Consider the following 15,502-nt stretch of genomic DNA (forward strand, 5'->3'; position numbering starts at 1 on the left):
TCCACTCACCAGAAGTCTTAAGATCCTGTGGCGGGTGTTGTGGGTAGCTGGCGAGTGTCAGCCGACCCTGCGCCCTCGATACCCCGGTGCTTTTCTGACCGGAAGGGGCTTGTGGGGCCTTTCCTTTCTGTGCAGAATCCACGCTTAGGTGGTGGGCCTTTCCTTTCTGTGCAGAAGCTTCTGACTGATGGGAAAGAACCTGTGAGAGAAATGCCCCAAATTCCTTCTGCTTCCATGTTGAGAAAGCAAATGTCTGCAGTCTGCCATTCTTCCATGAGTTCACACAAAGCAATCAACCAAACGAAGTGCTATATGGGACAGAAAAGGCACTAAGATACAAACTACTGCAGCATCTTAGCAAGCTCAGTAAGGCAATAAATAAATAAATAAATAAATAAATAAATAAGCAGTAAATCTCTCAAGGGAGTAAATTATATACACATTTTTAAAAGAACATAATTGTAGAGCTCAAAAAGTCAATAGATCAACAGAAAAAATTGTTAATATTTACATAATACCAGTTTGCTAAAGTGTCTGAATTTAAAAAAAAAATCAATAAATTTCACTTATGCCGGCAATTACCAGTTAGGAAAAATGAGTTGGTGAGGAGAGAGGTGCAGGAGGCAGTGAGTGGAGGAGCTGAGGGGGTGAATATGATCAGAACGCATTGAGTGAAATTCTCAAATAATAAAAATATTTTTAAAGGAAGAAAGGAGTTTTAAGATGCAGGAGCCAGAAAGACAGCTCAGCAGTCAAGAGTTCAAATCTTAACATCTGTGTAGCAAGCCAGGTGTCCTACACAGGATGGTCACCCACCTCTAGGATGGGCAGAAACAGGAAGATTTCTGAGATACACTGGTGTCCAGATAAGCTGAAAAAAATGTAAGACCCTACCTTGAATACCAAAAAAGTTATAAAAGAGGATACAGGATACCTTCTTCTGGCTTTTGTGTGTACAAGCAGGCTCCCTCACATACAGTGCATGCACACACACACAGATCTTTAGAATAACTTTTTTAATGTTTTAAAAAGAAAAAAAAAGTAAGAAAACAGTGCATTTACAGAAATAGCCAAACCAAAGTGATATCCAGAAATGATCCTAATAAGAAAGGCACAGGCAATAGACTTTATAAAGACTGCTCTAGAGGCAGAAAAAAGAGAATACCTTCATGTTGGCTGTCCTGCGTTTTGTTCATTCTAGCAGAGTCCCGGATATTTCTTAAGAATCAAAGCTAGAATCAAATCTTTGCCCTGAGAGATCTTCACACAGCAGCAGCCTCCTGCCTGTGCTATGGGTCGTTGGTTCCCATCTGGATGGTTTCTAAGATGAGTGTTACAGATGTTATGGCACCGGGAGACTTCCAGAAGAAGAGACTGGAGGCCTAGGCAAGGATCATTGCAGGCAGCTGATACCCGGGAGCTTTCCTGGGCATATGATGACCCTGACTTGCTGTGTACATGTGCCAAGCCAACCTCCCAAAAGAAGAGTCACCCCTCTTCACCCCAGGAGCCCAAGTTATTATATGCCTTTAATCTCTGCAAAAAGGTCGTTTCACTTGTCTCTCTTTAGGTCTAATATTTCCGAGCCTTGGGCATGTAATAAATTTTGTGGGTACTTTTTTTCTGGTTATAAAGAAATAAAAATAAATAAAACTCATGGAGGTGAACATATGTTTTTTTCCCTAAAGACTACCCCTGAGGAAGCCCTAAATAAATGAAGACTTCTGAGTGGGAGGGCTGCACATTTCAAAGCCACTGAGTCACTCTGTGCCATACAACATTCATCCGGCACAAGCACTGGTGCCAAAGAATGGACAAACCTTATGCAGTTCACCCAGCGCAGAAAGCGTGCAAGAACACATTTGAGAAAGAGAAGTGGAGCAGTATTTGCTATAAAGGTTTCAAAGTTATGCCTCTGCTTATTAAAAAAACAAGTAGTATCTCTCAGGAAGCAGAGGCAGGATGTCAGTGCCAAAGCCAACCTAGTGTACAAAGTGGGAGAGAGGGAGGGAAAGGGGGCAGAGGGAGGGAGGGAGAGGGGAAATAAAATAAAGAGATGAAGAATATAAAATAAACACATTCAGCAAAAAGCAGAAGAGAGTCTTGCCTTCTTACGTGATCAGATAGGATTGGACACTTGGCTGACCATTTGGAAACACAATTAGATTGCTAGGTGTGGGTTTCCAAAAAAAAATAGTTTAAAAGACTTGAATGTATAAACAACCTGTAAAAAGCATCCTAAGAAAAATAAGAGATAATTTAAATATAATCTTAGAGTGAAACATTCATCAGACCTGGAGGTCATGAACTAACCACTATTAAACACATCAAACTTGCATATACTGGAAAGTTCTTTGGGGGGAGATTTCTTAAAAACTGGAAGAAAACTATCTGTAACTGCACCTAAAATTAATATTAAAAAAAAATCACAATTTAAAAGTAGGCAAAGGATAAAACAAGTTTTTTTACCAAAACTTTCTCTTTTTTTTTTTGGTTTTCCACACTATAAATATGAGAAGATGATGCCAGTATTAGTTAAATGAATGAAAAAAAATGCAAAATTTGCATGTTTTTACAATTAGATTTGCAAATGTTAAGTATTTAGGATAAATATAAAAAAGTCAGGAAACAGTCTATGAAAATGTAAATTGGCTACAGATTTCTGGAAAACAATTTGGTGGTATCTATTGAAAATTTAAATGTATGTACTCTTTAACTCAAATTTTCACATTTTAATATCCAAGAGAAATATGTTCCCAATTACAGTAAAATAGCTATGTAAAAATTTTCTTATAGCAGTGACTTAATGGCAAAAAAAAGTGGAAGAAAAGAAAATTAAATCAATTTTGTATGTAAAATTGTGCAACAATTTGAAAGAATTATGTGAGAACGAATATTTTAATATGGAAAGTGTGGAGGATGCATTAAGAGAGGATAAACTTCAGTGAACAATAGGAACAATAACGTGGAAGCCTATGTCTTTGTGCACTGAAGTGTATCTGTAAACATACAGGAAAGGGGCTAAAAAGGACACCGAATTGTTGCTGCTGACTCTTTCTGGCTTACTTCTGGGTTCAGAACAAGAAACTCAGCTATGGTAGTTTAAATATGTTTGACCCATCCATTAAGAGGTGTGGCCTTTGTTTGACTCATCCATTAGGAGGTGTGGCCTTATTGGAAGAGGGGTAGCCTTGTGAGAAGAAGTGTGTCACTGTGGAGGTGGGGCTCTGAGGTCTTATTATATGCATAAGTCTGGCCAGAGTAATTCAAGTCTTCTCCCGGATGCCTTCGGATCAAAATGTAGAATTCTTGGTTCCTTCTCCAACACTGTCAGCCTGGATGATATCATGCTTTCCACCATGATGGTAATGGACTAAACCTCGAAACTGTAAGCCAGAAGCAACTAAATGTTGTCCTTTATAAGAGTTATCTTAGTCACAATGTCTCTTCATAGTAATAAAACCTAAACTAAGCCATCAGCTATAGAATCTATGACCATCCTGGCAGAGAACATGACAGCGTACAGGAAGACATAGCACTGTAGCAATAGCTGAGAGCATGTATGTTTATCCAAAAGTAGAAGGCAGAGAGAGATAACTGGGAATGGTATGGGCTTTTTGAAACCTCCAACAAGGCCACACCTCCTAATCCTTCCACCTCCTGGGAACCCAGTACTCACAGATGAGCCCATAGCAGTCATTCTCGTTCAAGCCACCACACCAATATTTTTTTTTTATTTTACACTAAGAAAAACATTTTATGTGCCAGGTGGTGGTGGCACATGCCTTTAATCCCAGCACTCAGAAGGCTGAGGCAGGGTGGATCTCTGTGAGTTTAATCCAAGCTGGTCTATACAGTGAGTTCTGGGACAGTCTAGGCTGTCACACATAGAAACCCTGTCTCAAAACATCACAATTTAAAAGAAATAAATTTTTACTGTATTCCATAACACAAACACACAAAAAACTAACACAAAAGATTCATAAAAAAATAATCACACTAATTTTTGAGTTGAATGTTTTCTATTTTATTTTTTTTATTTTATTTTTTTATTTTATTTTATAATGTTGAAAAATCCATTGCTCATGGAGGTATAAAGGACATATACATACAATACAGGCCACAGATACTAAACCACAGCTCATCTCCTCCTCAGCTGTGTTGGTTTTCTAGTCATTATGACAGAATGCCTGACACACTACTTGAGAGAGGAAAGATGTACTTAGGCTCAGAGTTCCAAAGACCTCAGTTTATCATGGCACAGAGAAAATGGTAGTGCAGAGCAGTGCACTTCATGAAAGACAGGAAGTAGCACAAAGACAAGACAAAGACACACACCTGGGGACCTCCTCTTGCTACCTAGACCCTACCTTCCACAGTTCCACTACCTCCTAATAGTGTGCTCACTTTTTGATCTATCGATGGATTAAGCGTGGAAACACCTTTGGAAGGGCTTTGGAGATGGCTCTGGCAGTAAAGTGCTTGCTGCACAAGCAAGAGGAGCTTGAGTCTGGATTCCCACCTCCCATGTGAAAGCTGCACATAGAGGCCGTGCCAGCCACGCTACGGGGGCAGCAGAAGCAAAGACAGAGAATCCCTAGAGTTTGCTGGCCAGACAGTCTAGCCAAAGGAGTGAGCTTCAGGTTCAGTGAGAGATTCTGTCTCAATACAAGATGAAGAGGACCTGAAGAGATGGCTCAGCAGAGAAGAGACATTCTGCTCTTGCAGAAAACCTAAGTCTGGTTCTCAGCACCCACATCAGGCAGTTTGCAACCATCTGTAACTCCAGCTCCAAGTGACATCTTCTTAACACACACACACACACGCATGATAATAAAAAAGATTCTTAAAAATTACTAAGGTCAAGGGGCAATTGAAGAAGGAACCCACTGTTAGCTTCTGGACTACAGGCATAATACTCACACATGCATACATATACATGCACATATATGTGCACATATATACATGAACACACATGGACGGCGCACACACACACACACAAACACATTAAATGTCATTTGGAGAACCAAGTCTTTGCTGCAGGGAAATTTGTTTATTTATTTATTTGTTTATTTATTTATTTATTTATTTATTTTAGAGCACACAGCCCAGTTTTATTAGGACAGAAGCACACAGCCTATGGGCCTCAAATTCACATCCCACTCTAACCCTCGCTCCGTGAGGACAGAAGCCACTGTGAAGGCAGGCCAACCCCCGTCAGACTGTGGGCACCCGAGGCTCACAGAAGAGCACTCTGCAGGGTCTCCTCACTCCTGGCTCGACACCAGTGATGGTGAAACCATCACGCAGTCTAATGTCTGGCCTGTGCAATGTCTTGAACTGCATCATCAAAGCATGATTTTGCCATGGCCTGGGCTACTTTCAACACTTTCTTCTCCTTTGCTTCAGGCCCCACGTGGTTCCGGGCAAGTTTCAGCCAGCGCTGTTCAGTCCGGGACAGGTACTCTTCATATTTCTCCCCACGTGCCACCTCTGGGTGCTGCGGATCTGCTCCCTCCTCAGCACTGTCGTCCTCCTGGTCTTTATCCTCTCTGTCTGTATCCTCTCTGTCTGCACTCTCTTCATCTGAGCTGCTGTCCTCTTCAGAGTCCGACTCCTCCAGCCACTCCTGGGATTTTGGATCCATCTCCACCAAGATTTTCCACTCTTCCATCTTGTGAAGGTCAAGGCAGTAGAGGTCACTAAGGGTCACCTGGAGGTTACCAGCTTCAAACATGCCACCGTAGACATAGAGCAGTCCATGCTTGACAGCCAGCATGGCGTTGGAACAAGGACATGGCTCCTGCCCAGTGCTGCTAGCCTCTGAGGCACTGTCATTAGCCTTAGGTGGAGGCTGCACCTCCAACCCCGAGAGAGTAAGCATTTGCTTAATGGTGACCACTGTCCCGTCTTCAGACACCTCCAGTGGCTCTGGGGCACTGCTCCCCCCAGTCTCCTGTTCAGTGGCGCCTTCAGGGTCCTCTGCCTTGCCCCGCCTCCATTTCTTCTTCTCCGACTTGGGGCCCTTCAGCAGTGCTGCAAACCAGCGACTCTTGGCAGCATCGTAGATATACAGGTCACTGAAGAAGGAGCCCTCCAGGCTCTCCTCCTCTTCCTCCTCACACACGCCCCTGAAAACCAGTATCTAATGATTTGGAGCCACGGCCGCAGAAAGTCAGACCTTGCAGTAGGCTTGTCCCCTGAAGGGTTAATCCTGGTCCAAGCCCATTTGCCTTCTCCCCCTTCCTCGGGCTTCAGCAGGAACATGTCTGAGTGCTGGGTGCCTTTGTCCACATCTTTCTTGACTCTCTGCTTTGAGTAACCTCCATAGCTGGCTATGCTGCCCTGGGGAGTGACAGCTATCAGGCAGCCTGATCTGGACATGGGCCCGGGGCCTGATGGGGACAGCTTGCTCCACTGGAAGGTGTCCAGGCTGAAGGTGTACACATCACTGTAGAAGATGTAGTCCCTTGCACTTTCATGGAAGCCACCAAAAAGAATTAGCTGTCGCTTCCAGGCCATCATCCGATGCCTGCTTCAAACTGAAGGACCCCCTGTTGATCGAATCTGTTCCCAGGTCTTGGTGGGCTGCAGGGAAATTTATAACCTCTTGAGTATGAAACCTAAAGCTTTACCATTCTGTTCATAGTGTCAATTTTTATGGGCTCTGAGCATCCTACACTCCAGGTAGAAAGGCTTTATATTAGGGAAAGACTCTAGATTTTGTGGAACTAATTATCTAACAGGGACATTTCCTTCATCACAGTCTTAAATTCTAGCTTTTACTGCCGTGCTTGCTGTTAAACTTGTACCCCATGCTATTCTCAGATCTCTTGGTCCAGGACCCATTTCCAACATACTTCCCACATACATGTAAGTGGTATCCTATAGCACTGCTCCTCCCAGAAATGGAGTGCATTCAGTTATCAAAGTTCTACCTTTAATTATGGGGCTTCTTTGAAAGCAATGGAATTTGCATCTAATTAATTTCCTTGCTTCATCTCAAAGCCCCACTCTGTCTAGTGTGTGATTAGATGGAAAAAAAAAAAACTACACCAGCCAGAGTGGGATTCACAAAAGGTCACTCATACAATTTGTACTAATTTCCATCCTGCTATGCCCTGACATTTCGTAGGACCACAGATTTAAGAGGGAGACCTCATGTTAAATCGCAGATAGAATCAGAGAATTTCAAAGTCACTTAATGCCTAACATATGATACAAATCAATGGCGTCACAACACTGGATTCTCCTTTGCCCTCTTTCCCAGGAGCCTTGCTATTGCTGGAGACCTTGGCTTCCTAGGGGCTCATCCAAGATGGCCTGATTTGGAACTATTTGTTACTCAAATGTAAGTACATGGAAGGCAGAACTTGGAAAGCCAAGACTCAGGGGGGAAATCACAAGTTCAAAGCCAGCCTGAAATAGAGACTGAGACCCTGTCTCAAAATAAGAGTGTATTTTGTCGTATGTGAAAGTGTTACAAGATTTGATGATGCTTAGAGAATAGAGGTTAAGTCTTCCTACTAGAACCTACGTGGAAAATTCTCTTTTCCGCATCTATTCTTCTCTGCCATCCTTTTTACTAGTAACATGAACAACCAAGACCAACCACAAATAAGACTTCCTTGGACAATTGCCTTTTCTTCCCCCTTCAAACTTTGTCCTTCACCCTTTCTTGCTCCCAAAGCACTGTTTGGTGCCTTCTGTATATTTGACATAAACGTTAACATCTTGCCTGTGTCTTGCTGTGAGTGTCTCAGAAACATGGCTAGTCTGGCGCATCTTCCTATTTCTTAAGCTAGCCATAATGTTTGACACATGGCTAATAAGTAGAGTTTTGTAGAATGAGTGGTTTCTCTCTCTCTCTCTCTCTCTCTCTCTCTCTCTCTCTCTCTCTCTCTCTTTTTACAACCACTTACCACTTTGGATCAATCTTTCTTTTACTACTTCAAATTTTTCTCCCACTGCCCAAGGAATCCAATAGCCTTCCTTCCCTTTTTAATTAGTATAAAGTAATTATGCACATTATGGGATTCCTTGGGCTACTCCAGCATATGCATATGGTGTGCACTGGATAGAACCCTGCCTACTTACGGATTCCTCCCCACTCTTCCTGTCCTATCACTACTCTGTAGTCACTCAGGTTGATGCTTTTTCTCGCTGGCACATATGAAAAAGATGGGACAGAATTATCTTTCTGGATTATTTTGCTTAACATGATGTCTTTTAGCTCCCCCTGAACTTGCCATAGATGACAGGCTTCCATTTTTCTTCCTGAGTAAATGGTATTTTATCACATGTATATAATACTTCTTTATTCGCTTCCCATTGTAACTTATTTCCCTATTCCTTTGAGCTAAACATTAAATAAATACAATTCCCTCATCATTCTGGCTCAGAGAAGGTAGGGTTAGCAGGCAGGAAAGAAAATAGAAATTCAATCTCTACCTTTTAAGGGCCATGTGATTTGAATGGCAGCTACATCTATTCATTCTAAAATTCTCCAGAGACATATTTTTAAATTCCAATACTGGGAGAAGTAAAAATGCCTAAAATGTTACAAAAGCATAAATCCTGACAATGTGCAAACAGTATAACAAACATAGCTGACCTCTACTGAGCATTTTACCTGGGTCGGCTTTTGTTCTAAGTAAATTTAATTTTACTTTCTTAATTGTCTTGATATCTGGCAAGAAAAAATCTTCTCTCCCGATCCTTCTCAAGGGTACCATGGCTGCTTGCCTTAGCAGCTCTGTCCCAGAAAAATTTTCAAGTTTCACAAAACATTCTCTATTGAGCATTTAATTACACTGAATATATAAATCTTGGGGAAAAGCAATTTCTCACGCACGACGTAGTCTTTGTCTATAATGACATTGAATATCTCCACTCTTCTAGGTCTCTAATACCTTTATGTAAAATTTTGTAATTTACTTCAAAAAGATTATATTAATCCTTTGGCAAAGTGATTCTAAGTACTCTTTGTTGTAGTTGCGCATGGGATATTCTTCCATTTTCTATTTGTTGAGGCAAACAATTTATATGACACACTCTTATTAATTCTATGAGAAACCTAAAGTCTTTCAACTTTCTAGGTAGGTCTTTCATATGATCTGCAAATAACAACTTTCTAGTCTTGTTTATTATGTTTATTACTAACATCAAAGTATCCATTGACAATAGTGGATCTCTGGTTTGGTGGTGGTGGTGGTGTTTCTGAATCTGAAGAAAAATGCTGCATCTGTCAAGAGTTAGCTGGCTGTAAATGTTGGCTTTACTTTCTAGGCTCTCAGCTTGGATTCATTGGCTGTTATATTGGCAGTTATGCCATTATTCTGTTGCTTTGGCTACCGTGGTTTTGTAGTATATTTTGAAATAAAAAAGCACAATGCTTCCAGCTTCTTCTTCTTCTTTTTTTTTTTATCAACATTGCTTTGACTACCTGAGATGTTGTGTACACATACAAGTTTTATGATTTTTCACCATGTACACATGCATACACACATACATACATACATACATACATACATACATACATACATAGGCAGGCCTGGAATGTAGGTACTTGCTTAACATGCACAAGGTCCCAGGTTCAAGCCTCAATACCATCACCAACATAATACAATAAAATAAATATATGTGTTTATTTGTACATACACGAGTTTACCCTACTCCCTTCTCACTATGAATTGTGACAATTTGTATCATTTTATAGTTCATATCTCTTCCTAAATAATACCTATCCTTACCTTAATATATCTTACTTTTTGATAGTTTTGTTTTGAGACAGAATCCTAGGTAGCCTAAGCTGGTCTTGAAGTCACTATGTAGCCATGACTGTCCTTGAGCTGATCCTATCTCCCACACATCTCAAGTAGGGGCATTGTAGGAGTAACACCCCAAATGTATGTGGCGCAAAGGATCAAATCCGGGGCCCCATGCATGTTAGGCAAACACTTAACCAACCTAACTATATTCCAGTCGGTTTTGACTTTTAATCCTCATACTGAAGACATGCGATTTACATGCCACTAACACAGACTTAGAGCATCCTGCATTTAACTGTGCACCTCCTCTTGCTAGAGAGTTTGGGGTTTCCTGCTTCTTTATTGCTAGCATCCTTTCCTTTGGGCTTGGATTACTCTCTCTCTCTTTCTTACAAAAGTCTTGCTGGCACCACATACATTTGGGGATTCACTCCTGCAATCGCCCTACTTGAGATATGTAGGAGACAGGGCCAGCCCAAGGACAGTCTTGGCTGTGCAGTGAGCTCAGTTTCTGTTTGTCTTGAGGAGTCTCCTTCATTGTTGAACAAAATAAATGTATAGCTTTTAAAACATCAATTTGTTTCATTTTTTCGGGGAAAAGGAAAATGAGGAGACACCACCCACAATCTTTAACTGTACATTCTCCAGACTTAAAACGTCTTTATATTTAAACTTAATCAACAACAACAAACCCTCTCTCCAGAATGCCCCTGTAACTAACGCAACATAAAAGTCTCACTCCTGACTTAAATGCTACGGTTGTCCATATTTTAACCTAGCATTTAATTTCTACAAATAAAATATTGTCATTTTATGTGGGTAAGACTTGTTAGCTGATCTTTTTTTTATTTTCACTGCAGATCTTCTAATTCAGACCTTACTTCTGAAGGCATCTCTCTTATTGCTTTTGAGAACAGTAGCCTCAAAATGTGGACCCATAGGGTCCTCCAAGACCTTCTCAGGGGCCCCCAGATCAGAGCTACTTCCATACTAATACCAATATGCTGTTTGTCTTTTTCACTGTGCTGACACACACTTGATGGTGTAACAGCAACAATAACTAGAGTTTCTGGTGCCTTAATACAAATCTAGGTGGCGGTCCCACACCATGCTGGCAATCACTGGGCTCCTCACTACTCGGCATTCACAGCAAATCTCTACGAGGCCAGCTTCGCTGAACAATGTGCTTGCTGAAGGAGAAAGAAATAATTTTATTAAATCTTGACCTTTGAGCAATGTCTTTTTAATATTCTTTGAGACTAAATGGGAAGCGCAAAACACACCTCTGCTGAATGCCAGCGTATGACGGTTGTCTCGCGGAACAGCATGGGTGTGATTGAGTGGTGAGCTGACGTAACCGGCTTTTTTCCAAGGAACCCTATCTTTACTTAAAAGACTGACTGACAGGTGAACTGTAGCTATTCAGACTGGGATAATTAGCAGACATTTTCACAAAATCAAACGAAGCCCGCTCCCTTATGGGGAAACAACTGGCAGAATGTGCGGCCCAGTGACAAGATTCAAAGCTTTCAAGCAAAACTCAGAATTTTAGAAAACTTGTATGTGTTGCCATGATTCTCTAGCTCCCCAGGACGTGAGCTTTGGTAACAAGATCACTGTGTTAATAATTAAAACTCCAGTGCTACTGCCTAAAAGCTCTGTGTAAGTTGGAGATCCAAAATTTTCCAAACAGAAGAATAGCAAGGCAGCAACATACAGACTTGTAATCCCAACACTCAGGCTCTTGGGAGGCAGAGATAGGAGGATCTTGAGTTTAAGACCAGCCTGGGCTACATAGAAATATCATTCAAATATATATATATATTTATATATATGTTGCAGTTTTACAATAGATTGGTGAAACATTAGATTAAACAATTCAAGATAAAAATGAACATAGATAAATTTAAAGAAATCGCCAATAATTCAGTACAAAGAGGAAAGAGAATTTATCACTGGCAACTTGTTTCTGGTTTGCAAAGCAATTTGTTTTATTCCTTCCTGCTTATTTTTGTTAATGCCTTATCACTCTATCGTTTCTGAGGGATACCTGGATATCTCTTTCAACAATTCATATAACATCATGTGATACTCTGTATCCAGTAAGTCTAAAAGGCTACCTGTGTTAAGGCTCTGACTCCCTCGTTTGTAGTTCTACTGACCTTGGTCACGGTGAGACAGAGCCTTTAACTCCTGGCATCCTGACAACCTTTAATTAGGAGTTTCTGTTTAGTGGCCTTTAAACTACAGCAACTGTCCTTCCTCCATGGCAAGTCTGTCCTTGCTTACACAATGGGCGGGGGGCTGGCGGGGGGGCAGGGGGACAGGGTACTGCATTTCCGTTTCCAATTCCAATATCTCTCTATATCTATCTATCTCATCTCTCCCTCCCTCACCCCACCCCATCAACACTTTTTGAATCTTCCTCCTTTCCTACAATCCTAGCACCACATTTAATATTGCAATGTTACTCAAGCCAATATCATAATATAATCAAATTACAATCTTATGTGTGCCTCCCACTATTCCTTTCAGCTTTATTTAGCAGGGGTAATAATGTTTCCTGGAGCCTGAATGAAAAGCAGTCTTGATTCAGAAACTATAACATCCGATTCTGAAGAGTAATTATAACTCGACTTGCCTGAGCCTCCTCCTCTCCCTGCTTGCTTCTTCACAACACAGGCTACACACCTACCTGGAGAAAGAGGAGCTTACAGATGTCCTCCCTAACTCATTGGCATGCGTTTCTCTCCTCCCCTCGTCTCTTACCCACCTCTGGCTAACGTTTTGATTGGAGGGAGCAGGGGTGTCAAATCAAGAAGATGGAAAAGAGGCCAGGAGCAAAGCATGAGCCCTTACATGAACTTACACGAACAACGCGTAATCACGAACCCTTGTGATCAGAAAGCAATGAATTCGTCAAAGCTCCCCATCCACTAGGCGTCTCCGTCCTGCAACATTTAGCCCAGGTGGATGCAATTACAGCCTCTGTGATCATTCATGATTCCCCACTTGGCCACTTGGCCTTTTACATCAGTGACACACAGCAACCTGCTTCCTGGCACCTTCACACTCCTTTCAGATGGCTGGCTCTAAGAAATGGCTGGCTTCGCGCCCCCACCCACCGCGCGTGCACGCGCAAGTTGCCCATGTAGTCCCTTCAGACGATGCACCAGAACTCTCCAGATGCAACGAGGTCCCCTTCAACAGCCCTTGAGTGATGAAGTACAGGGAGTGGAAGACTGAGGCACACAGCACCATCCCTCGAGAGTGCCCCTCCCCATCACCGCTGACCCTTTTCCACACCACAGACCTACTAGATCAGCACACACTGTGCTCCCACGTCTCACACTTCCTGGTACAACTCGTGGATGCTCCCCTCAGAACTCAGGGGAAAGGAAGACTTTCGGGCATGATGCTATTTCTCAGAGGCACATCAGGGCTCTGGCTGTTTATCTGGTTCCAGTGATCTTAAGGGCTCATTCAGATTTCATCAATACCTGATAAAATGCTTTTAAAAAGGGGGAGGAGCCTCCAGTATTTAAGTTGAAAGCCCTGTGCTGTGAAAAAATGATGTGGACACACCCTTAAGTCAATGCCCTTTTTTGGAAAACAATTGCCACGTTGTGTTATAGCGAAGGTCTGATTTCTTCATTAAGCGCAGTGCTTCATGTACCATGTTGCACGGGTGTCCAAGCCTACTCTTACCTCATTTGGATGCACATGAGGCTATTTATTCCTCCAGATACACATTGTGTAATTACTTTCCGCTCTAGTAAAGGAATAGCTTAATTAGCACCTTAATTTAATTTTAAAGGCTGAAAAATATAAATACTAGTGCTCTCTCTTTAGAAAGTGTGCCCTAAGTCATCATACTCTCTGTCTCTTCCTTAAATATATTAAACTCTAAAATTTTCATGCAAAAATAGAATGAATAACCCAAACATCAACTCCTCAAAGCTATTTGGGGCAATTAGGAGGAATTCGCTTGTTTACGTTGGAGAAGAAAGGACACAGAAGTAACTGAACATGGGCCAGAATAATTAGCGGTGCTGGACTCATTTAAATTATGTGCCACTTTAATGCATTTTAAAACAACTACTTGCAGTCCCGTTTTATCCCTGGAAGAAAATCAGTAGCTTTCTATGGAGCATGACCAGAAACACCAGACCTGTTTCCTGTTTTCTCATAAAATGTATCCTCCCAGCTTTGTAGACCTAGTTTTTAATATTTAAAGCATAAGTATAATTATTACATTTTATTTATGTACTGCTTAACGGTGAAAACGGTGGATTTTTCCATGTAGAACTCCTCTACATGACCATCATGCTGTTTTTGTATGCCTGCCATCTAACACGCTGATTCTAAGGATCAATTGATATCAGTAATAAGAAGATAGAGGCTAAGACACCCATGTGACTCCCTCAGAACAAACCTGGGCCATGAATTTTACATATTTCCTTTCTTTGGTGTATGATCACAAAGTACTGATGGGCAAGAAGTACACGTCTAAGCATATTTTGCATCTTAGGAGACAGGGAGGGAAAGGGTCATTTCTCCTTTTGAAAGTATAAATGCAGAAAATTTTGTCTTAAGGGCAGCTGACCCTTTGATCTGAAAGCTGTCATCCAGACCAGTGAGAGCCCTCCCCTAACATCTTCAACACACGCAGCTCAGCTATATCCCACAATCGGCTTCACTCAGACTTCAGGATCTGTGAGAACCATAAACACAGCCTTTCTCCTGTTCAGCCTGTTCTTGGCCCCAGCAAGATGACAGGTGAAGCTTGGATTCCTGTCTATTCCAAGGGCTGGCTGGGACCGAGGTAATTATGATGTCAAATAAAGAGTAAAATAAGGCTCCCAGGAGAATGCGAGTACTAAGATTACTAGGGAGCCGTTTCTTCTGCGGGGAAGGAAGGACCAGGGAAGTCAAGCGTCACCCTCAAACAACCACATAAAGCCAAGAAAGGAACAGACCTCGAGAAGGGCCTTCCAGTCCACAGTGAACATATGTCACACTCGTTCACCATGCAGACACAATTCCACTTTGTTTGTGGAAACTCTGTTTGCATAAACTACAAATAATATAATAATCAGGAAATGTCCATCTTGGAAATGTGTTAACAGCAAGAAACAGTGAGGCCAGGTCAAAAAAAAAAAAAAAAAGGTGTTTAGGCAATCTAAAAAGACAAAAGCAGAGAGCCCAGGTAAGCAGCAGTTGGCTTCACATATACATCACTTAGAGCTTTCTTAACACTGTGGTCATCTTAGATCAGATATTTAAGAAGGTTCACAAGTCCTACCATGCCTGAGCATGAAGTTGGGCCTGGGATGCACACCCAAGACCTTCCTGTGAATTCTCTGAGGCCAACAGAAAAGAACTAGCCAGGCCAAATGAAATGGGGGGAGGGAGGATTGTCAGCTTACTGCAAGCTATATGGCTAGCTTCACTCCCGGCTTTGTCTTGGAAGCACAGAGACCAATCATGATAATACAACCTTTATCTTTGGAGGCTTATTGCCTTCATTCGATTACCTATAATCAGGCTATAGTTGAGGACAGTTTCAAGGGCTATGCCACCTCAGCCCTTGAAAAGATACAGTCATCATTTTCAAAATGTAGTGTGTAGTCATAACATTCCGATTATTTTATTACATTCTTGACAACCAAAATAGAGTATATGAAATATTCCCTTTAAAAGTAATAATTTTTCCAAAAGTATAAAGATCT

The 15,502-nt window shown here is 41.6% G+C and overlaps 1 pseudogene across 1 annotated transcript; it reads right to left on the bottom strand.

Annotated features, from left to right (window-relative positions):
• Positions 1-5,090: 5,090 nt before the first annotated feature.
• On the bottom strand, positions 5,091-6,554 carry LOC110296527 (annotated as a pseudogene). The gene has a single exon (XR_003836936.1). The product of XR_003836936.1 is annotated as a kelch domain-containing protein 4 pseudogene (transcript).
• Between the last annotated feature and the right edge of the window lie 8,948 nt (positions 6,555-15,502).

This window comes from Mus caroli, chromosome 6 (genome assembly GCF_900094665.2).
Source record: "Mus caroli chromosome 6, CAROLI_EIJ_v1.1, whole genome shotgun sequence".
NCBI lineage: Eukaryota > Metazoa > Chordata > Mammalia > Rodentia > Muridae > Mus > Mus caroli.